At 39.9% G+C, this 26,085-nt stretch overlaps 1 protein-coding gene across 1 annotated transcript in view; it reads right to left on the reverse strand.

The window, feature by feature from the left end:
- The window catches only part of INVS (inversin), a 248,854-nt gene that overhangs the window by 139,666 nt on the left and 83,103 nt on the right, over positions 1-26,085 (reverse strand). The window lies entirely within an intron of this gene.

A 26,085-nucleotide genomic window follows, 5' to 3' on the forward strand; every position in this document is an offset into this window, starting at 1 on the left:
CCTGGAGGGCAGGGACTGTTTTTTGCCTTTTTTTGTATTCCTAGCAAAATGCATAGCACATAGTTGGGATTTAATAAATGCTTATTGACTGACCACAAACAAAAAAGAACCAAAGTGGACCAATATACCATACCAAGGGTTCAAGATAACCTACATTTTTGTTCTGCAAGCAATGGTTTTCTGGCACAGTAGACAGTGCTGGGCCTGGCTCTGAATTAAAATCTGGCCATGGATACTTACTAGCTGTGTGGCCCTGGCCAAGTCACTTAACCTGCTAAAAGACTCAAGTGCCAATCCCTTGAAAGTACTTGAGTGCCAATACAATGATGGAAACTGGAGCTGTGTAACCAAGGACTGCACCAGACTGTCATTTATCACAGACACGGTAACAGAAAGCAGTCAGTACTACCCAGGGCACATCTCTCCATGGCCCTGAAACTCCAGATGATGATTTTGGACATTTAGTTCATGAAAGGACTCTAACAACAGGAAGAAACAGTTGTTGCTGGCCAAAGATAGCCACAGATGCCACAAAGAAGCGTGAGACTTCTGTTCAAAGTATGCAAAAAAAAGTACTACAAGCTCATGCTGCACATGGAGAAAACTGTTAGAACTTGTTTACATTGCCGTTTTATAGCTGGAAGAAGAAGGTAAAAATGTGTCATATATTTGGGGTAACTGACCACTTCACAAGGTACGTAAAGGCATAGCCAACATGTGAACTTCTTGCCAGGATCTGTTGGACCAAGGCAGAGATTTCAATTTATGCTACTCAAGGAAACGTTAGCTTTGGCTGTCATTAAGAATAATGTCTTAGTAGCTCAAGGGGACCCACAACTTGAACACACACTAAATGGCATGCTAGATACATGGAGACCAGACATCTCATGTTACACTGGCTTTTATAGCACTTACAATCTGACTCCAACCTATCTTCCAGATTAATTTCACTTTATTCCCCCTCACATACTCTATGTTCTAGTCAAACTGTACTCAAATACAATATTCCATCTCTTGCCTTTGCTCTGGCTGCCCCCCATGCCAGAATGCTCTCCCTACTACCCTCTGTCTCCTGGAATCCTTGGGTCCATTCAAGGGACTCACCCAAGTGCTACTTCCTATACAAGGCATATTCTGACCTCTCCAGTTGTCAGTACTCCCCTTGAAAATTATCTTGTATTTACTTTGCATTTATTTTATATTTATTTATCTGTGTACATGTACATGTTGTTTTCCTCCAAGATAATGAAAACTCCATGAGGACAGGGACTGGTTTTGTAACCCCAGTCCTTAGCACAGTGCTGACACTATGTAGCAGGTGCTTAATAAGTGCTTGTTGAATTGAATATAACATCATCCCCCTTGTCCCAGTCAAATGGGTGGGCTGGGATAGAGGAAAGGAGAGGGTCTCATCAGGACCAATGTCGAGGAACCCTGCTTATTACTCCTGCAGCTCGCATTTACTGCCGTGATTAGTTTAGAAGACTCATTTTATGGACATTAAAATGACACATCTCCATTGTATCCTGCCATGGCTTAAAATCACCCCAATTTTATACAAGGCACAGATAGCACTCTTTGTCATCTTATTCAGTAACCTAGGAGACCGCACTATTGCCCATGCTCTCCTCACTGATCATCACAACAACTCAAATTCTGAAATGTCTAGAAGCTGCAGTTTTTGCTCATTTTTGAGATTTGTGGCTTACCACTTTGGCTTCTCTATTATATGGAGCTAATAAACTATTCTATTCTGCTTGCTACTCTGCCAGTTTGGCCCACTCCCAGGGTAATCTTAAATAGCTCAAACATGTACAGCCCCTTCAAGGACCATTACCCAATAAAAAGCTATGCTGATCCCATCCAAAACTCATCTATGAACTTGCCAAATATTTAGCCTCTGCAGGCATTTTCTAAGGGGAAAAAGGAGGTTATTTGTTCCCTTCACGTCACCCTTATGATTTCTTCATAGATTTGTTAGAGATCCTTGAATAGCTGACATAGATACCAGTAAAGTGGAGACAATAATAGCCTCTACTTAACAGAGTTGTTTTGAGGATCGAATGAGGTATATGGGAAAGGCTTTGTAAACTTAAAAGTGCCGTATAAAAGATGACTGCCACAGGCCTCGCTTGAGAAAACGGGATGACCCAGAAGTTGCCTGTCCATGCCAGTGATCTTGGGCTACAGATTCAATATAGCTTGTCCCCCTTTAGTGCTTCTCTGTGCCTCCAACCTAAGGTCTTTGGCCAACCACACAATGACCTCAGATACATCGAAGAAAAAAATACCAAAGTCCTTCCCTTAACAACTTTTCTCAGAGGAGAGGTGATTTGGCAGAACACAACAGAGACCTGAAAGGGAGAACACTTGGAGACTCCTTTGGACTTATACAATCCACTACTACACTTTTTTGGGAATATATTCTCATGGATATGTTCTGCTGAATGTAAGAGAGGTAGATGATCATCCAAGCGGACCACCAAAAATATTCATAAAGTTCCAGAAACAACCTTTACAAGATGGTAGAAATCATGGGATTCATAGATTTGGAGATGGAAGAGTCCTCTGAAATCATTTAGTCCAATACCTTCATCTGGGAAATGAGGAAACAGATGCTAGAGAGGTTAAGCATCCAACCCAACCTGCGCTTCCATGCTATTTGTAATCCAGAAGGATGATCTTGAAATTGTGTGCCCCCTCAACTAGCATCACCAGGAAGTTGATATAGACTGAACAGCAAGTCTCATGGAAGCAAAGGGAAAGAGAGTTTCAGGGAACAAATGGGCAACCATCTCTACAGCTACAGTGGTCAATGAGAATGATGGCTCAGAAAAGACCATTGCATTTGGTAATTAGGTCACTGGAGATTTTTAACAGAGCAATTTCAGCAGGAGGGGTTGGGGGGATTAGAAAAAGAAGTCATATTGGAGAGTGGTTAAGGAGAGACCCAATATTCTTGTCTGCTCACAGGAAATAATCCACCATTCCCTTTTCCCCAAACACACACACACACACACACACACACACACACACACACACACACATGACCTTTGAAAGGTCTTGCTAGGCCAAACAAGTGATCTTCCCTTCTGCCATTTTCTCCAGATGAATTAGCTTAGGAAGGAGTGGGAATGACACCCCACAATTTTTATTAATTGTAGTAATCTCTAGTAATCATAAAAACCAATTATTTATCAAGATTAACAGCTTCTAATAAGAGCAACAAAATGATTAATTTATGGGGACGTTTCCATACACTCAAAGAGCAATTCTGAAATAAAAAAATACAACTTTTATGCATGAACACTGAAAGGATTTGTGATTTTTTTTTTTAGTGTATGAAACTCCCAGGGTAGGAACTCTCTTCATAAGCATAGATCACCACCCTCAAAACCATTATCACATTTATAACCCTTTATAAGAGATAATTCTTAGGGAGATGAATCACATAGAAGTTAAGTGACTTTACTAAGGCTTTGAATCTGAGTCTTTCTGACTCCAAATCTAGTAATATAATGCTGTATCTTTTTTTTTATAACCCTTTAAAAAGTAGTTTTAAAAATAAGTGATTTCACATAGGCAAACCATAACTTAAAACATATGGTAAGCTGGGTAGCACTATGTAGAGAGAGCTGGGCTTGGAGTTGGAAAGACTCGAGTTTGAATCCTGCTTCAGACACTAGCTGTATGATTAGGAGCAGGCCACATAATGGTAACTTTTCTTAGCCTCAGTTTCCTTATCTGTAATAAGAGGGAGGTTAGACTCAATGGTCCCGAAGGTCTCTGATTCTATGATCCTATAGCTATTCTCGTTAGTTTGCATTGTTGATAACACATTAATAGTTTCTGTTCTTCTCTATTTGTCCTTATATTCCATTCTGTTGCAGAACTCCTTTGAATCATTTCAAATTGGTTAAAATTATATTCTATAAATATGGAGGAGTCAATTATAGAGAAGAGTTGAATGTGTACTCCTAAACTCAAGAACTACTTGGTTCCCATCATCATCACCATCAACTTGTCTTTTTGCGGGTTTTTTGTGGGATCCTATATGTGTTCATTTATGTGACAGACTGTAAACCTTATTATCGCGTGTAACTAACCGGGATACTCATAACTGCTCCCAGAAGCTAATATATGCTCAGTGCATTCGAAGAAATTTATAAATGCTTTTAGAGAACAACAGTCCTTTAAATTAGATTTGTATGTAGAGCATATGTGGCTGTGCTACAAATTCTGCTTTAGTATTCAGCATTTATCAAGATTAAGTTTGTTCATATTACCCTTACAAGGATTTACTTGAATTTAAAGTACTTTACTTGGTCTCAAAGAGATAGTTTTAAGCGTATTGCAGTTAGAGAGCAATTTAATTTCCTTCATCCACCCCGCTCCCCAGCCCTGTGGGCATGTTACAAAAAATGCAAGTAGAGAAGAGATTGTCTCAAGCAGGAAAGGAATAAGAAATTGTATACCATTGGTCCTTGGCATTTAAACTCTAATCCTTTTATTATTCCAATATGTTAAAAGATTAAGTGTCTTGGGTATTATTTTTTAAATAAAATAAAGAATTTATTTAACTCTATCATTTTTCAACCATTGGCTTATTTCCTGTAAATTTGAAAACGTTTTATTTAAAAAAAGAACCTGACTTCCACATAGCAGTCCAAAAAAAAAAAAGGTTGCCAAATATCTATCCAGAATTATAAAATATTCCATCTGGGTTAGTTGATGCTCTTAACAACAACAAAAACCCATCTACTTCATTAATAAGTAATTATTATAAAAGTGCTTGTCACTGTCTAATTATCATTTAAGACCCCTTTGCTCCCAAACACTTCCCATTTTCAATCTCCGTTTGACCAGTGTTTTTGCTGAAAAAAGAGGCCATTAAGAACCATCTTGGATGTGTAATATGTGCTTCCTCACATAACAGGGTATGAAAATATCATTAAAGTTGCAGAGATTCATTATCCAAAGGGATGTCTAATTTTAAAATAAGAGATAGCATATGTTCATCTATTTTCCTTCACCATCCATTACGTTATAAAAAGAGCTTTTCATTTGCCTGCCTGCCTCCTGGATTCTAAAGCCTAACTCTCCCTCCTTCCCTTCAGTATGAATAAGGCTGACATTTGACAGCTTCACCCAGCTGACAGGGTTACCCAACAGCCCACCCTCCCTATTCTCAATCCAATTAGACCTCTAATCCTCCAGATGAAAGGCCCAACTACTCACGTTCCTCATGACAAGGACAGCTATTGATTCCTTGTCACTACAGTTAACACCCTTCTCTGTCGAGGCCACTCTGACAGAAGCAAACCCACCAAATTAGACAGCACTTTATCTGCCCCAGAGGCCAAATGGCACAACAAGTAAAGGCTAATAAATGGTATAAAAATGAACAAATCATAACATTATGACAGGCTGATTGTTGCCAGCAGCTTCCTGCTCAAGCTTGATGTTCTACGAGCCTTGCTCCTTCCCTTTCTCCTCCGCTCAAGCTCAACTTTGACTGAATTAAAGGCCAGAACAATTAAGGCATTTGACCAGCAAAGATAAGCCAATTGAAGTATCATCAAGGGACAGGAATGTCAATAGCTGACTGCCATTTGTCAATACAAACATTCTAGAGATGCAAATGCTTATGTCTTTCCTCTCCACTAGGCTGCACTGACTCTCTTCCCCTAGAAAGTCAGCTCCAACAGAAATTGCAGAAATTAATCTGAAAATACAGTATAAAACACCAAAGGGGGAAATGTGATACTGAGCACACGAGCCATACTATTGGGGTGGAACTTGCTTAAGCCTAGCGTGAAGCTCATTAACTTATTGGCCCTGGAAATTTGGATATGCTGGAAGGCAAAGCTATTCTTTGCCTTCACCCCCACTTCACCCTCCAAATCCCAGAAAAAAGGAAATCCATCCAATGTTAGATGCCTAAAATAGTTTTTTTTTTTTCAGATGTGTATAAAGTATATAGGATGCAAAATGTGGCCAATGCTGAGGGACCAATTAGGAGAATTTTACAAAACTACCAATTTGAGAAACACAGATTTCTAAATTGCATGAACCGTCTTATGGTTTTGAGAAACTTATAATGAAATGTGATATTAAGACATCGAGCAACAATAAGAATCCAATTTGGACTTATAGTTAATTTCATTAACACCTAGAATTTAAAACATCCATCTGTACTTACAGCAACTATTTCTGTTCCAAGAATCTTATCCAACACAGTGTGAGAACAACATTAATAAGCTTTCTGCTTATCCAATGTAATCATTTCTCAAAAAAAAGATTTTTAAAAACATATTTTGGTCCTAGAGTCAAAAAGCCTGGATTTGAAACAACTCTCCGACACTTAGTACCTGGGAAAATCCTTCGCAAGTCATTAAATTTCTCTGAGTTTTGATCTGTAAAGTGGGGACAATATTACTTGTACTACTTGGGATCAAGAATCTAGAACTGGAGGGCATCTTAACCATCTGATCCAAGTCCATCATTTTACAGATGAGGAAAGTAAGGCTCAGACATATTAGGTGACTGGTCCCTAGTTCACACTTCACGAGATTCTTGGTGAGAAGGAACTTTGTGCCTTAGAGTGCAATAGAAATGTAAGAAAATAACATATCCTGCAGAAGAGATTGCTTTTCTTTTGTTTGCTAACTGAACCAATTTTGGAAATGACTTTAGTTTTTGAGAAATTCAGTTTGGGAGGGCGGATTTCTGAGCACCTTGAAATTCTGACCTTCATCTACACATAGTCAATAGTGTACATGCTACTTCTCCAACAATTTAGAACCACGGAATCTCGGAATTGGAAGGAACCATAGTGTGACAAGTCTAACTTCTTATCCAAGAGGCTTCTCATAGCCTATTCTACACATGTTGCACCTCTCTCACGTGAATCTCTGCATAAGCTGATAAATAAGCACATTCATGCACGCCTTCTGCTCTCCCATTTATCAGCCTGTCTTTTCACTTTCCATAAATGCACCTATGGAGCTGCCCCTCGACATGTACTCTGAAGACTACTGGGCACAATGGCGTAGCTCCAAAATGGTTTACAAGGTTAGAAGGAAAATGCCAGCTGTAGCTTATTGCAGTTTAAGATCCTGCTTTTGAACCTAGTGTCCTGAAATCATCACCAACACATCTCCCATGGCATGGACTCAGGTGAGTGAAGATCACACAGGCATTTCTCATTATGGGTAGAAACATTTCAAAGGTAGTAATGAGTTTAGAGTATTGTATTATCACTGTTTTCCTAGCATTGTTTCCAGTTGATTAATCCTGTGCATCAGTTCTGGCCATTGACTTTTGGTGGGTTTGGGGCAATGTGGGGCTGAGAAGCAGGATAGAGCAAAGGACAGACAGGAATTAACCTGTCCACAGATTACTGGTGACGGAAGAATAGCTGATGGGGAGGAATTTCTACTGAGCTGTTTGGGAGGGGACCAGATGGAAGAAATCTGCTGGTGGTAAGGCAGGTAGGTGTTAAGCCAAGGTCAGTCATTACTTGGTAAGGAGAGAGCATTTGGTGAATTTGTGGAGTGTACGATGGGAACGGATCTGAAGAGTTTGAGAAGTGTGAGGACTATCTGATTACAATGTCTGGTCTTTGATCTCCTCCCCTTATGGTCTTGTTGTGGTGTGTGGGTGTTCACTGGCATCTGTAGGCTCATGTTCACTGCCTACATTCCACTGTCCATGCACAGTGTGTTCCCCTAGTGAAATAAGCAATAATGAGAGATGTGGTCAGTCTGGGCTAGCCCTACTTCCTGAATTGTACCGTTAGACCTTGTTTCTGTTTTCTTATCCCTAGAGAAAGGGCTCTGAGAGCACTGGGCTTAGCCAACCATTGGTTGCTATCAATACATTTAATCTCCTGGTTTGGGTTCCCATTTTTCCACAACTCCTGACATCAGTTTTCTGGCATCCACCCCACGTTCCACCCACTCTCTTCACCATTTCTTTGCAACCTTTGTCAAAGCTACTTGGTTAACGTTTTAGTCTGAAGTTTCCTTTGGGGAAGGAAGTTGGTCAGTGGGCCTGAGCAAAGAAAGACTGGGTCATATCACACTCCTTTTGAGATCATCTGGTCCCATTTCCTGCCCAATGAAGGGATTTCTCGACAACATCCCCAGTAAGTGATCATCCGCCCTTTGCCTGAATATTTCCAGTAAAGGAGAACTGTCTATTTTATAAGGCACTTCATTCACTCTAATCGCTAAAGAGTTCTTGAGTTTGGCTAAAATAAGTCTCCTTATAACTTCTTTCTACTAATTTTACTTCTGTCCTAAAACTACACAAGTAGCTAATGCCTCTTCCACATGACAGCCCTCGAAACATTGGAGGAAAATGAAGAAGGCCTACCTAAATCTGGTTTAGATTCTCAGTCTGTAGCATCTGGCATGTTGCCTTGTACATATTTCAAGAATTTTGAGGAACGAATGTATTTATTCTTGACACGATTGCTTGTTAATATGATCTAAAGAGCAAAAAGTCAACATCAGGATATATTACTCCTTGGGTTATTACTATGGACTATGTTTATACTGACTTAATGTCTGACTTCATGGATCACGGGGTTTTAGATTTAGAGCTGGAAGAAACCTTAGAGGTCACCAATTCCAATGTCCCCAGTTTACAGATAAGGAATTTGAGGTCCAAAAAAGTGTAGTGACTTGCCAGAGGTCACACAGGACGTAAATAGGGAAACTGGGACTGAAACTAAGGCTCTCTGATTCCAAACCCTATATCCTTTCCTTCCTATCACATCACCTCTTATGATCAGACAGGCTGTTAGGAAACAGTAAAATATTGGCTGCCATGGAGATCTTTTCAGGAATTGAATGTCTGGGTTGGGGGCAGGAATGGGGATTTCAAGAATGAAAAGTTCCTATATACAGAAGGGCCAAGTTTTAGATGAAGAATAGTTATTTACAGGTTTAGAAAGGATACATTAATTGATTGACAAGTTAATAAAGCTTTTACTATTTGGTGAAATTTGCAGTAGAAAATGTCTTTCTTCCCTTGGTAGAAGTTATGACTTATTTTTACAGTGTGTAAAATATTTTTTTTATTTTTTTTTAATTTAAATTTATTTATTTAACATATTTGGTTTTCAGCATTGATTTTCACAACAGTTTGAATTACAAATTTTCTCCCCATTTCTACCCTCCCCCCCACTCCAAGATGGCATATATTCTGGTTGCCCTGTTCCCCAGTCAGCCCGCCCCGCTATCACCCCCCTCCCCTCTCATCCCCTTTTCCCGTCCTTTCTTGTAGGGCAAGGTAAATTTCTACGCCCCATTGGCTGTGTATCTTATTTTTTAGTTGCATGCAAAAACTTTTTTTTTTTTGAACATCTGATTTTAAAACTTTGAGTTCCAAATTCTCTCCCCTCTTCCCTTCCCACCCACCCTCCCTAAGAAGTCGAGCAATTCAACCTAGGCCACACATGTATCATTATGTATAACCCTTCCACAATACTCATGTTGTGAAAGCTTAACTACATTTTGGTCCTTCCCAACCCATCCCCCTTTATTGAATTTTCTCCCTTGACCCTGTCCCCTTTCCAAAGTGTTTGTTTTGATTACCTCCACCCCCATCTGCCCTCCCCTCCATCATCCCCCCCTTTTATTTTTTATCTTCCTCCCTCTCCTTTCCTGTGGGGTAAGATACCCATTGAGTATGTATGGTATTCCCTCCTCAGGCCAAATCTGACGAGAGCAAGATTCATTCATTCCCCCCTCACCTGCCCTCTCCCCTCCTCCCACAGAACTGCTTCCTCTTGTCACCTTTATGTGAGATAATCCACCCCATTCTATCTCTCCCTATCTCCCTCTCTCAGTATGTTGCTCTCTCATCCCTTAATTTCATTTTATTTCTTTTAGATATCTTCCCTTCATCTTCAACTCACCCTGTGTCTGCTCTCTCTCTTTTACATATATATATATATATATACATACACACATATATATATACACACATACATACACATACATATACACATAGATACATACATACATACACATTCACTTATATATATACATAAACATATATATATACATATATATATATATGCATATTCCCTTCAACTACCCTAATACTGAGGTCTCATGAATCATACACATCATCTTTCCATGTAGGAATGTCAACAAAACAGTTCAACTTTAGTAAGTCCCTTGCAATTTCCGTTCTTAATTACCTTTTCATGCTTTTCTTGATTCTTGTGTTTGAAAGTCAAATTTTCTATTCAGTTCTGGTCTTTTCACTAAGAAAGCTTGAAAGTCCTCTATTTTATTGAAAATCCATATTTTGCCTTGGAACATGATACTCAGTTTTGCTGGGTAGGTGATTCTAGGTTTTAATCCTAGCTCCATTGACCTCCGGAATATCGCATTCCAAGCCCTTCGATCTCTTAATGTAGAAGCTGCCAGATCTTGGGTTATTCTGATTGGGTTTCCACAATACTCAAATTGTTTCTTTCTGGCTGCTTGCAGTATTTTCTCCTTGATCTGGGAGCTCTGGAATTTGGCAACAATATTCCTAGGAGATTTCTTTTGGGGATCTATTTGAGGAGGCGATTGATGGATTCTTTCAATTTCTATTTTGCCCTGTGGCTCTAGAATATCAGGGCAGTTCTCCTTGATAATTTCTTGAAAGATGGTATCTAGGCTCTTCTTTGATCATGGCTTTCAGGTAGTCCAATAATTTTTAAATTATCTCTCCTGGATCTATTTTCCAGGTCAGTGGTTTTTTCCAACGAGGTATTTCACATCATCTTCCATTTTTTCATTCCTTTGGTTCTGTTTTATAATATCCTGATTTCTCATAAAGTCACTAGCTTCCACTTGCTCCAATCTCATTTTTAAAGTAGTATTTTTCTTCAGTGGTCTTTTGGACCTCCTTTTCCATTTGGCTAATTCTGCCTTTCAAGGCATTCTTCTCCTCGTTGGCTTTTTGGAGCTCTTTTGCCATTTGAGTTAGTCTGTTTTTTAAGGTGTTGTTTTCTTCAGTGTATTTTTCAGTATTTTTTTTGGGTCTCCTTTAGCAAGTCATTGACTTGTTTTTCATGGTTTTCTCGCATACTTCTCATTTCTCTTCCCAATTTTTCCTCTACTTCTCTAACTTGCTTTTCCAAATCCTTTTTGAGTTCTTCTATGGCCTGGGGCCCAGTTCATGTTTTTCTTGGAGGCTTGGTTGTAGGCTCTATGACTTTGTTGTCTTCTTTAGGCTGTATGTTTTGGTCTTCTTTGTCACCAAAGAAAGAATCCAAAGTCTGAGACTGAATCTGGGCGCGTTTTCGCTGCCTGGCCATATTCCCAACCAACTAACTTGACCCCTTGAGTTTTTCAGTGGGGTATGACTGCTTGTAGACTAACGAGTTCTATGTTCCACTTTTGGGGGGGAGGTGCCAGCTCTGTCAGACTCGCACTACTCCTTCCCCAAGAACCCCAACCCGGGCTGGGCTTAGATCTTCAGCAGGCTTTTGCACTCCTGCTCTGATCCGCCACTTAATTCCTCCCACCAGGTGGGCCTGGGGCCAGAAGCAGCAGCAGCTGTAGCTGCCCCACCTCCGCTGCCCCCGGGGCTGGAAGCCGAACTGAGAACTCCTTCCACTCCCGCAGCTTTTCCCACTAACCTTCTCCGCAGGTCTTTGGTGTTTGTGGGTCGAGGGGTCTGGTAACTGCCGCAGCTCACATATTCAGGGCGCTAGGGGCCCCATCCGCCTGACTCCAAGTTTGGTTGTTCCACGCTGCTCAGGCTGGGCTCTGCTCCACTCCGTTCCCAGCTCCCAGCTCCCAGCTCCATGTGGAATAGACCTCACCCAGAGACCATCCAGGCTGTCCTGGGCTGGAGCCCTGCTTCCTTCTGCTATTCTGTGGGTTCTGCCATTCTAGAATTGGTTCAGAGCCATTTTTTATAGGTTTTTGGAGGGACTCAGTACGGAGCTCACTCTAGTCCCTGCTTACCAGCCGCCATCTTGGCTCCTCCCCTCTGTAAAATATTTTTTAATACAAAATTGTGGTCTTGAGGATCAGGAAGACTATTTCCTTTGCAATTGGCAGGAAAGAGAATTGGGAGATGGGAGGAGGATCAAGTGAAAAGAATGGGAGGGAGAGATACTTGTGCACAGATTCAAAAGGATATGTGAGAAGTAAGTAGAGCTAGCTGGGGGCACAAATTTCATAACTCAGCAAACTCAAGACTTCTCTACTTTTCCAATAACCTAGAGGCATCTTTCAGACAAACAAAAATAGAAGGAAGTGTGGGCTTTGAAAATAGAAGGGCCATGAAATTTGATTCTAGCTATCAAAGGAAAGTGACGGAAAAAGAGTTTGGGAAAAATAGTACCTGCTACCCAAGGCCTCTAGCAAGACTTGGTCCAGATGACAGCTGGCAGCAGAAGAGTAATATGATAATAAATGAATTCCTGAGGTTCACCTAAGGGTAGAACTCTAACAGTGATTAAGTAAATATTCCACAGGAAAACTAAACAGATCAGAGATGAGAGTACAATTTACAGCAGTCTAATTCCAAAGTGGGTGAAGGTGGCGGCTGTAAAGTCAGCACAAGATGATCCAAAGCTCAAAGGAAGAATGTTTGAGACTAGATAACAAAGTACCTTCCTTAGTCTAGCAGTTAGGGCAGTTGTAGGTTGGAAATACAATGTGGGCTAGAGCAAAAGATTACACCAGGAGAGTTGTCACTGGAAAGGACCCAAGATACCATCAAATCTAACCCTCTTAGTTTACAGATGAGGAAGTTAAAGTCTAGAAAGGTTAAATGACTTGTCCACATTCACAAAGATAGCTGATCTGGAGTGGGAACCAAGGTTCTCTGACTCCCAAACCAGTACTGTCTCCACTGGTAGATTGTGTTAGCTTAAATAGACAGTGAGGTGGAGTGTAATTCGAATAGAGACTGATACCACCTGATCACCTGCCAGTGATGCTGAAGAAGGGGTTTGGGTATCAGCTTGGAGGTTGGACTAGATAATCTTTAAGTACCTTTTAGCTCTGATGCTAGGATTTCATTCTGTAGTTCAAAGGTAAGCCCCTCATATTCTGGCTTTTGAGTGTATAGATACAGTCTCTCTCCACATATATATATATATATATATATATATATATACACACATATATATATAATATAGACTCTGTCTCAAAAATATATATTACGTTAGAAGTCTATATTATAGCATTTTACTATATATCATGTAATATATTATACTATATATTATAATTATATACTATACTGTGTAACATTGTATTATATTAGTACATAATTATGTAACGTATCAACATATGACATTGTTATACATAACTTTGTTGATATAATAATATATAACAATTGCATTATTATGTTTTATTACATAATATAGTGACATATTTTATGTATTAGATTATAATACGGTATAGATTGTAGATTATATATTTTGAGAGAGAGAGACTGACTCTTTTATCTCTTCTCCTTTCTCAGTAGAATAGAAGCTTCTTGAAGATTGGGATTGTTTATTTTTTGTCTGTTTGTTCCCAGGACCTAATGCGATGCTTTGTACACAGAAGGCATTAAATAAGTGCATGTTGAATTGATCTGAATTGCTTCCGGTAGAATAGCGGCGTGGGGCTGGGACCCAGTACGGCTAGGCACTCTTGATGACTAGCTGGGAGTGAGGGGTTAGGGTTGTCCATTTTCCCTTTTCTTGACTCTAAAATCGAGGTTCACTCTAAGAACAAAGCCAGACCTGTGCCTAGACTCACCTCAGAATCGCTGAGGACATGTTCGTGCTTGGACATCACCCTAAACCACTCATATTCTCATCACAGAATCTAGTTCCTAGTCGCTCTCTCCTGCTCTCTATCCAACTTCCATTCTCTACACATATTACATTATTCAGTGCTCTGAGCTCATGTACCCAGAGGTCAGCTGCTTAGCTGTACCTACTCTGCTGGTTATCAATGTCCAGGGAATATCAAAATCACTTCTTTAGAGCCAGGGGGACAGCTAACAACTTCAGGAAGCTGCAAGACCTCTTCATCTTTGTGACACAGTCAATTATTCCTTATTCAGATTCTATCAAGTATTAGGAAATAAGATAAAATATAAGGAAATAAGTACACTGAGGCATTTGACAAAGTCTCTCAAAATATCCAAGTGAACATAAAGGAGGCATACGGGCTGGTTGATACTAGGGTTATACAATACACAAGACCAGACCTGACAGTAGCGCATTCCAAATCTACCATGTTTTTGATATCTTTGGCATCCATTCTCTAGCATATCGAATGCAACTGGATTAAGGAAAGGAAAAAGCACCAAGTCCTCGCTCCTTAAACTGTATTAGACAAGTCATTCTATTGCTAGATTAAACTAGAATAAGAAATCTGCACTCTGTAAACGCCACTGTTTCTATATTTTTATGGTTTTTTTCCCCCTTTGTTTCCTAGGAATAGTTCTGTAGGAAGGTACCCAGGGGAACAGAAGAGTTCGTTTTGGATTCCTGCCTAGTGCTAACAACTAGGTAAAGTTCAGACAAGGGATTACGACCAAAAAAGTATTTTACTATCTCCTACCAAATTCTATAGACCTCAATATTAAATCTGGAAATTTAAATTGATCACAAAAGAATGATAGAAAAAGATGCACCTCCTAGGATCTCAGAGTTAAAGGGACCCAAGAGATCATTCAATCCAACACACATCTGAACAAGATCTTCTCAATAACATTCCCAACAAAGTCCTGCTTGAAGACCTCTAGCAATGTGGAACTCATTGTCTTTCAAGGTAGGACACTCTGCTTTTGGGCAGCTTGAATGGTTAGTAGTTTAGGCTCTAGTTCTGCCCTTGGCTGGGGGCGGGATGTGGGGGTGTGGGAGTTCAGGTTAAGCAACAAATAGAATCTCCCTATCATAAGATAACCTTTACAACACCGGAAGTCAGCCAATATGTCCTGTGTAAGTCTTCTCTTCTCAATAACAATAGTTTTCCTTTAAACCATTCTTAAAAACAACATGATTTCAATTTCAAGGGCTTTTCACAATTGTGGCAATTCTCTTTTGGTTACTCTCCAATTTGTTAAAAATTTTCCTAAAATGTGGCATTCAGAGCTGAACGCAGTATTCCAGGTGAGGTCTGCCCAGGGCAAAGTGCTATGGGACTGTAACCAGGGGTGTGCTAGAGATAACTCCCACCAGATCTCAGGATTCAATTATTAACATATACAGCTTGAACACTGGCAAATTTTCATCAGGGCTTGATATATTGCTTTGTTGTCTTCACTTAAGAAAGTGATGGAGAAAATGCTAACGTAGCAGATTAATCTTAAAAGTATCTCCTGTGTACAATTCCCCATGCATAGAGCTGATTGTTAAACCTTTACCAGCAGACCACTGGCTATAACCTCCATAATTTTGAAGCTATGCTTCCAATAATATGGTCTAAGATTTGTTAAATATTTTGTCAGCCATGCCATGTTGCTGATTCATTTTGATATTATGGTCTACTACAACTTTCAGGTCTCTTTTCATATCAAGTTTGATTTTGTTATCTCTTGCCCATCCTGTCCCTGTACAGTGAGCTTTTTGAATCCTAGTGTAGGTTTTCATATTTACCTCCATTAAGATTCATCTCATTTCTTTGGTCCATTATGGAAGTTTGTCAAGTTCCTTCGGACCCCATATGGGAAATGTATTAGTTATCTTTCCTATCTTCCTGCTATCTGAAAACAATACATATTTCATTCGTATCTCAATACAAGTCACTGTTAAATACTGAAGGGTCAAGGGCAAAATCCTAGGGCATTTCACGAGAGGACTCTCAAAGGTAGCATCAGTTCCTTTATATCCATCACTGTTTGGATCTGGTCCTTTAATCAGTTCACTATAATCATATCGTCTAATACATGTCGCTTCCTCCTGTCAACTAAGTTGTTTTGAGAGACACTGTCAAGTGAAGGTATAGTATGATCACAACATGTGCCAGGGAAAACTCCTTGTTGATGCAACCGTGCTAACTATCTCCTGGTCTTTTCCGAGTCTTTATTGTTCTCTACCTCTCTCCTGCACTTGACACTAGCTTTTCTGCTGGGCATCCCCTCAGTTTCTCTGGGCTGTTATTTCATTATGCTGTGCTGTGATAAGAGTTCCAGTCTGAAATTCCATCACTCTGGTTGAGGCAGCAGGGATGGAAAGGAGGAAAAGGGTGGGAAGGAGCAATTAAGGCACACAGGGCAGGCAGAAGCAGCAAGGCAGCCTGAGGGAGAGATAGGAGGCAGCATGTGCCAGGCAAGTCAAACCACCACCACTTTGACCACCATGTCCTCTCAGACTCTGATGGAGACAGCCCAGCACTCTGGACTTCTAACCCAGCGCGCCCTTCGCCATCATCCTAGAAAACAATCCAGGTAGAGATGTAGCCTGGCAACTGCTCTTGCAGGCGCCATAGTTATAACTACTGAATACCCAGAAAAGTTCTTCCTAGCCGAGTTCTTGACACTGTCGAATAGTTCAACGTTAGAAACTGATATCATTTTACTAGGGGAAACAACATTGAAGAAAAGGCATTAAAATCTACTTTGCCACCACACTCAAAGAACCACGTGACTTTTTGTATCTGATTTGCAGCTGAAATCTTCCATATGTATTATCTCGCTCATGGGAATGGGAGTTCCTGGAGAGCAGAGACTGCCTTACTTTTCTCTTGGTAACCTCAGCGCTTAGCCCAGGGCTCTGCCCTTAGCACATAGTAATTGCTTAATAAATGCTTCATTAATTCCTCTTGGACAAGTTCTTTTACTGATGGCTGACAGTGGGGGAGGGGGTAAAGAAGAGAGAATGGAGTCCAAATCAAGATCCAGCCCGGTAGTCTGTCTGAGTTTGTGGGGAGGGGGACATGGATGGGATCAGGAATATTACATTGACCAAGTCAGGCTTTTGCCAGTCGGTTCATGTAGTGTGTGTGTGTGTGGGGGGGATACACATGCGATGTGCCAAGAGGTGATCAGACCAAGAGAACCAACCAAGTAGAGAGATGCAGGTCAGATAACATAGGGGAATCAATGGGCCAAAAGATTCCATGGAGCATGCAACAGCCGCAGTACTTGGCTTTGTTTGTTCTTGGACTGCTGGGAGCCATCTGCTTTTCAAGCTTGCCTCACCCATGCTGGGCTGATGAGCTGCAGCTGGTGCTGACAAGCAGCAGTGTTCAATAAGTACTTGAGGAATGAATGATACCGTTTGCATTAGTTCTCTATTGATTTGCAGTGTATTTCTATCACTTAGTTCTCTGATTTATTAAATATAGTAAAATTCTGTATTTTCATCAGGCTCTCCAAATTATTTTTTATTCCTTATCACCTTCATTTCACCTTTTAGATGAATATAATATGCATGCCATTTTCTAAATTAATATAATTATAGTGTTATTATAAGACAAAGATTCTTAACCTGGAGTCTGTGAACTTAAAACATTTTTTTGAATAACTGTATTTCAATGTAATTGGTTTCCTTTGCAATCTATTTTTTATTTTATGCACTTAACATTATTTGGAGAAGGGGTCCAGAGGCTTTATCAAAATCCCCACATGGTGAGGATGGTCCAGGACAAATAAACGGTCAAGAATTCTTTTAGGAGGTCCAAAACACAGTTTAGTGCAGCACTCACCGTCAATCTAATTTACTTATTATTTTTTTCATTCATTCACCAGCTATTTACTGAGTACCCACTGTGTATGTGTATGACTCTGGGACAGATGGGTGAAGTACAAATAGTACAACAGTCCTGGCCTTGAAGGAGTTGAGGAGTTAAGAAACACTGACATTAAAAGTTGACTATCAATACTTCTTCAAGTACTTGTAATTTTATTAGCGTTCGTATTCATGACAGTGATGCGGATCCCAACTCTAATCTCATCTAACTTGCTAAATGGTTTTCAAGAGTTGCTCTGGCTGGTAAATTCATGACTCTAAGGTCTTTGCAAACTAGGAATCAGTTTCTTCACCTGTAAAATAAGAGGACTGGACTACTCTACATTTATGATCCTTCTACCTTAGTTTAGAAGGCGCCTCCTTAGGTGACATATGCAGAATTCATGCCAGTCCTGTACTCAAGAACTCGTACTGGTCAGTTCCATGGCAAAGGTGAGGCTCTGGAGTAAGACTTTAACAAAGCTTTGTTCTTAGTAAATAATAATATTAGAGTTCAATGACCATGTAAGACAGAATGTCAGAGATGGCAGAAGGAAGTACTCTACGAGGCTAACTGCAAATGAGTGCTGTTAGTCAAGAGGAGGAAAATATCTCTCTAAGTTTCAGGGGTCCATAGAGGGCTTCACAGAGGATGAGGGACCGAAATCGAGTGTTGAAGGATTAATAGACTTTGGTTAGGTGAAAAGGATGGAAGAGGGCATTCTGGGTAAGGGTAATTGAAAGAGATGGATGGAAATGCACATGGTTAATTTAATTCAACAAATTGAATCCAACTCAACATTTATTAAGCACCTACTTAAGGCAAGATGTGTTGAAATACAGGCAAGAGATGTTCTTCATCCTTTTGATCTTTCCTGTGTGGCTGGAAAGACCAAACTCTTTGAGGAATTACAGGTTTTTTTCCAGGAAGCTCTGTAACATTCTGAAGGGTGATGCAATCGACACCATGCTATCCACAAACAAGAGCATTTGGAGGATCTCAACTCCCAACGGAATCCCTTTCTGACCTGGACTCTAGGCCAGATATCCATCACAGTGCAAACATCTTTAGCAAGCAAACATCTCCATGTTTTATGCTTTGCCTGATGTTTATTGTAGGAGGGTCATTGAAAAAGGCTGTTTCTGTTATTATATCTTCCAAGGAATCATGATGTTGATAAACGGAGGGAGACAACTGGCTTTCAAAAAACCTGTAAAGCAGTGTTTTGCTCAACTGAATTGAATGCTTTTTAAAAATCAGCGAACAGGAAGTACAATAGAACCTTATGTTTCTATTATCTTTCAGTCAATTGTGAGAATGGTAATGAATATGGTTCAATGTTGAATATCATTTGCAAAGACTGCTTGTTCCCTACTAATATCCACCTTAAGGATGCCCTCAATTCAATCCTCAAAGATGAAAGACTCACTTATTGGTTAGTAGCTGCTGTTCTATTGTCATCTTTTTAAAATACCAATAAGGTCTGAAATACTTTTCCCTGCTTTTGACATCTTCCTGTCTTTTAGATACCTTTTAAACCAGTCTTTCAGTGCCTTCCAATTGTATCACCTTCAGGATGCATCCCTTTTCTCTATATCTGATCCATTCTAACTGCTTTTTTCTGTTTTGTTCTCTTTGGTGCCATTACTGCTTCCTCAGACTGTGAGCTAATGGATAGCAGGGACTGTCTTTTATTTTTCTTTCTATCCCCAGCACTTAGCACAGTGCCTGGCACCTAGTAGGCACTTAATAAATGCTCATTTACTGACTGTTAACACTTCAGGAATTGGGGCCCAACTGTGGTGATTCCAATATCCTTGACAGAGAAAAGTTTGCAAATCTCCATTTTTCATGTGCATACCCTTTGACCCAGCAATACCACTTCTAGGGCTATATTCCAAAGAGATCAGACAAGGGTAAAAAGGACCCATATGTACAAAAATATTTATAGCAGCTCTTTCTGTGGTGGCAAAGAAATGGAAATCAAGGGGTTGCCCATCAGTTGGGGAATGGCTAAACAAATTGTGGTATATGAATGTAATGGAATACTACTGTACTATAAGAAATGAAGAGCAGATGGACTTCTGAGAACCCAGAGAAACTTACATGATCTGATGATGAGTGAAGGGAGCAGAATCAAGAGAACATCGTACATAACCACAGACACGTTGCTTCTGTGACTACTAACTTTGATAGACTTGGCTCTTCTTAACAATGCAAGGTTCTAAGACAGCTCCAAAAGACTCATGATGGAAAAGGCTGTCCACATTCAGAGAAAGAATTATGGAGTCTGAATGCAGATTGAAGCAAACTATTTGCTCCTCTTTTTTAAATTTTATTTTAGTTGATTCTTGGTTTTGTTTCATCTTTCTCATGGTTCATTTCATTGGTTATAATTCTTCTTTACAACTTGATTATTGGGAAAGTAAGTTTAATGTGAAGGTATATGTAGAACCTATATCAGATCACATGCTGTCTTGGGGGGCAAGGTGGGAAGGGAGGGAGAAAATTTGGAACTCAAAAACTTGTGGAACTGAGTGTTGTAAACTAAAAAAAAATTAACTTTAAAAAAATCTTCTCCATTTTTCTTCTGTTTCCTTTTCCCATTTTTATCCTTGAATACCTTGCCATGACTTTGGGTGGTTGCATATCTTGCCAACTTTTCATTTGACTGGCTTTGCCCACCACTGTTTTTTTCTCCAGCTCAACATCCTTCTTAATAAGAGTTTACATTACATTAATAAGAGTTTAGATTACATATACACTGAATGGATATTTTATAAAGCTTGACCAACAATATGTATTTTGGGACAGATGAAATAGATAAGACTATGAGCTGGGCTCAGAGCTGAAAAAGAGGAGAGTGGGCTGGATTGCTTTCAGGAAATTGCAAAGCATATTTACTAACCCCAAACTTCCTTTACAGCAAAGGTCCATCTTTTTAAAAGAAGTATTTTATAGATGGTGCTATATGGCAGTGAGATTTGGAATACTTCTGTCTTTACCCAAATATTTCTAGTAATCTGAATTCTTTCCCAACCACTAAGAGGATAGGTATAATGAAGAGATAAATATAAATGTAATTAAGGCAGAAAGCAAAGCCTCTGTCTAAATGACAGGAATTTTCCTAACTAGGGGCTCAGACATTGATGCTATTTCTAACTTTTTTGTTAAATATTAACTCCCTAAAGTAGTAGAGAAGAGAACCTTTGGACCAGAAGAGCCATTATACTGTCTGTATGATTAAAATGAGCTCATTATAGTAACAGGGTGTAACAAATAAACAGAATATTATTTGAGGAAACAGAGAGAACTACAAAGCAGTAGTTCTTAACCTAGAGCCCATGAACTTATTTTTTAAAAATTTTGATTAAATATATTTTAATGTGATTCATTTTCTTTATAATCCTATCTACTTTATTTTATGCATTTTAAAAACATTCTAAGGAGGGGTCCATAGGATTTACCAGATTGCCAAAGGGTTCCATGACAGACACACACATAGACACAGGTTAGGAACCCCTGAACTAGTGGGATCATCCCAGAAGGCTTCCTGAAGGAGACAGTACAGCTTACTTTTAGATTTTTATCTTTTTCACATTAGAATATAAGCTCCTTGGGGGTGGGAACTGGTTTGCTGGCTTATGTTTGTATCTCTAGCACTCAGTATAGTGTCTAGCACACAGTAAACACTTAATGAATGCTCTATCTACGTACAAAATAAGTGGGCAGCTAAGTGGCACAGTGGATAGAGTACCTGAGTTCAAATCTGACCTCAGACACTTATTAGCTGTGTGACCCTGGGCAAATCTCTTCATCCTGTTTGCCTTAGTTTCCTCATCTGTAAAATGAGCTGGAGAAGGAAACAGCAAACCACTCCAGTATAGAAAACCCTAAATGGGGTCACTGAAAAGACTGAACAACAAGCAGTGGCAATGAGAATGTAAACTTGGTGAAAGAGATCCTTTCCAAATATATGTTGCCATAGAGATACAGGCTGAAAGTGTGAGTGACCTATCAGAGTTCTCCAATTTTCTAGGGTTTTTGACCTTGAGAAAATTTCCCCGGAAAGGCTTGGAGAAGGAAAAAGTATGGCTCTTCCAGTTCCACACTTCTACCAACACTGCCAAGACTGGCACCAAAAGCAAGGAACAGTAGAAGTGATCAGACCAGGACTAGAAGCATCCCAATGACCAGGCAAGGGTGAGAGTACCTGAATTTAGGTGGACTAGGACAGGTCAAAGCAATTTGGCTAAATCAGCCCCTTGGGTCAGTTGGCAAGGGAGAAGTCCAGCTCACAGCTTGTTTCTTCTCCTTTGCTTACTTGGATCAATGCCTGGGGAAGCTACTGTTCAACCACTTCTCCCAACCAGTGGGAGGAAGGGTAGGAGATGGGGACGAAAGGAAAAATTCCATCTGTCTACAATTCATGTCATAGCTTTCTCTTTTGTGTTAATGTTGATTTGCTTTTTCTGTACTATTAATATGCTAATAATGTATATGATCATTAACAGTGATTTTTGGTCTAAGTCTATGAGTTTGTCTTTGAGATAAGCTACAGGGAAGGTGCCTTGTTATACGACATTCCTTCATCTAGAAGTTGTCTAGATCAGTGAAATCACCCATTGAGTCCTTATCCTTAATACAGAGCATACCTAGATTTCTCTTTAAATCAGAGAGACTTAATAAAAAACCTTGTAAGAAGAGCAGAGAAGGCTCAGGGCCACTGTGGTTGTCCTGGGTGTACCTTTTAGTACTGTTGCTGGTACCAAACTTGCCTAGCATTAGATGACTTTCTAATACCCACATCCATATTCCTGCCACATGTGGGGACTTTCCAGATTTCCCCTTACACAGGATAAAAAGTGAGATAGTCCTTTCCCTCTAGGACCTTACATTCAACTGGTTATAGTGAGTAGATCTGTCTTGGTTAGAACAGAGGGATTGGTGGGGGGTGGAGGAGAAAGGGAAAGGAGGGAAGAAGATGATTACAAAGCTTTAAGCTTAGAAGACTTCTAATTATAGAAATTCTGAAATCAGGAGGGGAGTCACTTCAGCAAGAAGGAGGAACTTGATTTTAGACATGTTTGAGGTGAGAGGTGGAGATATAGGTAAATATTTTACCATCGACAAATGGAGATGGCCAGCTGGAGGTCAGGAAAGATGGCAGCCCTAGAGACATATGTTTGGAAACCATTCTCATGGAGGTGGCAGCTAAAACCATGACAGTGGGTGAGTTCTTTGAGGGAAAGGAGATAAAACCAGAAGAGCAAAGGGTCAAGGACCCAGCCTTGAGAAATGCTCGCAGAGGCAGCTAGGTGGCACAGTGAGTAGAGTATCAGCCTTGGAGTCAGGAGGACCTGAGTTCAAATGTGACCTCAGACACTTGACACGTGTACTATCTGTGTGACCACGGGCAAGTCATGTAACCCCAATTGCCCTGCCTTCCCCTCTCCAGAAAAAGAGAGATGCTCAAAGTGGGTATGGAGAAAAGGCGTCATTAAAGAAATTGCCGGGGCAGAGAGAATTTTAAATAGCAGGGAAATTTTTGCCCATTTAGACCACTGTCCAAGCAAGAATGTTCATATATTAATAAACTGTTTCTGATAGAGTTGGGCTAAAATAAGCAAATTAGTTAATTAAATTCTGTTTAACAAAAAAAAGAAAGAGAAAGAAAGAAAAGAAACCATAGAAGGAAACAGAGTAATGGTCAAAAGGTAAGGGGAGAACTAAGAATATGTACGTCCAAGAAGCTAAAGGAGAAGAGAGAGGCCTGCAAGGAGGAAAGGTGGTGGGGCAATCAGCCAAATCAAATATGAGAAAGGTCAAGGAGAATGGAAGTTGAGAAAATGCTATTTGATTTCTTAATTAAGGGGTCATGGAAATATGGTAAAGAAGGAGGAGTACTGGTTTGGAGTTAGAAGAACTAGGTTCAAATCCTGTCACTTACACCTTGTTTGATGCTGGGCAAAGTTAATTACTCTCTTTAGGCTTTAGTTTCCTTATCTGTAAAATGAGGAGGTTGAATTACATGATCTGCAAGCTACCTTTCAGCTTTTAGTCTATGATCCTAGGATTGTGATCTTCAAGAATGTAGATGGGGTAGAGTGCTGAAGACGGAATCACAGAGGATTAAGTATGATGCAGCTCATGAAAGGCATTTCAGTGACATGGCTAAGTGAGGGGTCGCGTCCCTCATCACCCGAAAGCAGCCACAAATACACCAAACAAAATAAAATAACAACCAAAGAAAGAGAAAAGATGGGGCCTGAGAGGGAATCTTCATGGAAACCAAAGGAAGAGAGTAAAGAAATACTTAGGTAAAAGAGAGGTCTCAGGGGAATGAATAAATAGTATCAGGTAGAATAAAGAAAGGAGAAATCTCTAGAAGTAAAAGAAAAAGACAACTGGATTCTCAGAAGGGAGAATGAAGCAAACACAAGAATGTTCAGAGTAGTTAAAAAAAAGCTCAGCAAGAAAGGTAGAGGAAGATCTGGCATCTAGAAAAATAGATATGAGTATTGAAAAAAGAAAACACAAAGATGAATAGGAAACTCTCCAGATTGGGACAATGGGTGGAAAAACCACAGTAGAGCATTGTACTCTTTGGAGAACAGAACTTATACTCTCAGGTGGAGCATGAATATGCAGAGAAGGCAGAAGGTAACAGAGAAAATGTGAACGTGAGTTCAGTTAGGCCGCTGAAAACCCAGTCACAAGATATTTATAGACAAAGATGCCTGATCCCCCCTCCATTTTCCTCTGATGCTTGAGGGATACTGCCTTCTGTCATCACAGAATTCTTTAGGGTGGGAGCTGAAGTCAAATAGTACTAGGTCCGTCCCTGTTCCATGTTCAGCAAACCCCTCCTGCTGTCTCTCCTAATTCCTGTGATTCAGAATCACTGTCTGGCTGTCTGGGCAAAAACCTTGTCTCTTGCTACTTCTACTCACTGCTTTCTCATTTCCACCCACTTCAGCCTATCCCTCCCACATTTTCCACTGCCTTTCCCCTCAATATTCCCTTTAGAAACCGAGTTTTATCTATAATAAACTTCCCTTTATCTTAGATTATTTTTTCCCTCTCAGACTCCTATTTTCTCATACTCACAGAAACGTGGCTTTCCCCAGAACCTCTTGAATCACTGAGCACCCTCTCTAGTACTGGTACTCTCTAGCACCTTTTTGTATGCACCCTGGTCTACAGGGACAACAAGAAGAGGCATACTCCTCCCTCTTGACTGCCACTTCCACACCTTTCCTCTGTTAATATTATTCAACAACCTCTCGTTTGAGGTCCTCTGAATCAATCTATATCAACCTCTTCAGATCCTAGTGGAACTGATCTGCCAGCATCTATTCAGGTCATTTTCCTTCCTTTCTTAAGAAGTTCAACACCTGGACTATAGCTCTCCTCCCTTTCCCAGCGACTCTCCTAGAAAAAGTTCTTTATACTGATTTGCTCTATTTTACATCACATTAGTTTCTCAGTCCCTTATGATCTGACTTAATTGAAATTGTTTTCCCAAGGTTACCAGTAATCTCTTCATTGCTAAATTCAATGGCCTTTGAAAAATTGCTCAATCCTTCTTGGCCCTTCCGCAGCTTTTGATGCTACTGACCATATCTTCTTCCTCTGTGCTCTTTTTTCCTCTTGGTTTCTGTGATGCCACTCTCTCTGGTTTCTTTTCCTACCTGTCTGGTTGCTCTTTCTCAGTCTTTTTCAGGTCATCATCTATGTGTTTCCCCCTAACTGCAGATGCCCCTCCAGGCTCTATCTTGGATGCTCTACTTTTCTCTCCCAATGCTCTGTGCAGCTCAATTAATCATTAAAGAAATGGCTCCCAAATCTATATATCTAGTCCTAATTTGTCCCCTAAACTCTACTGCCAGTTGTACATACCTCACAGAAGTCTCAAAATCAATATGTCTAGATGGATCCCATTACTTTCTCCCCCCAAAACCCACCCTTTCTTTAAATTTCTCTTTTTATCTATTTCTTAAAAATTTTGTGTTTTTTTTTTGTTTTAATATCACCTCCATTTCTTTTTTTTTTCCTGATTAATAGCTTTGGTTTATTTGGAATATTTCTGTAAATATTCACACTGAAAACTTAACAATCAGCACTTTGAGCTGGCTCCAGCAAACCGCTTCATCTATCTCTACATACACAATTCTTTTTTTTTAATTTATATTTATTTATTTATTTATTTAATATTTTTAGTTTTCAACGTTGATTTTCACAAGATTGTGAGTTACAAATTTTCTCCCCATTTCTACCCTCCCCCCCACTCCAAGATGGCATATATTCTGATTGCCCCTTTCCTCAGTCTGCCCTCTCTTCTGTCACCCCATTCTCTCTCCATTCCCTTTCCCCTTACTTTCTG

The sequence above is a fragment of the Trichosurus vulpecula genome, chromosome 9 (assembly GCF_011100635.1).
Source record: "Trichosurus vulpecula isolate mTriVul1 chromosome 9, mTriVul1.pri, whole genome shotgun sequence".
Classification (NCBI taxonomy): domain Eukaryota; kingdom Metazoa; phylum Chordata; class Mammalia; order Diprotodontia; family Phalangeridae; genus Trichosurus; species Trichosurus vulpecula.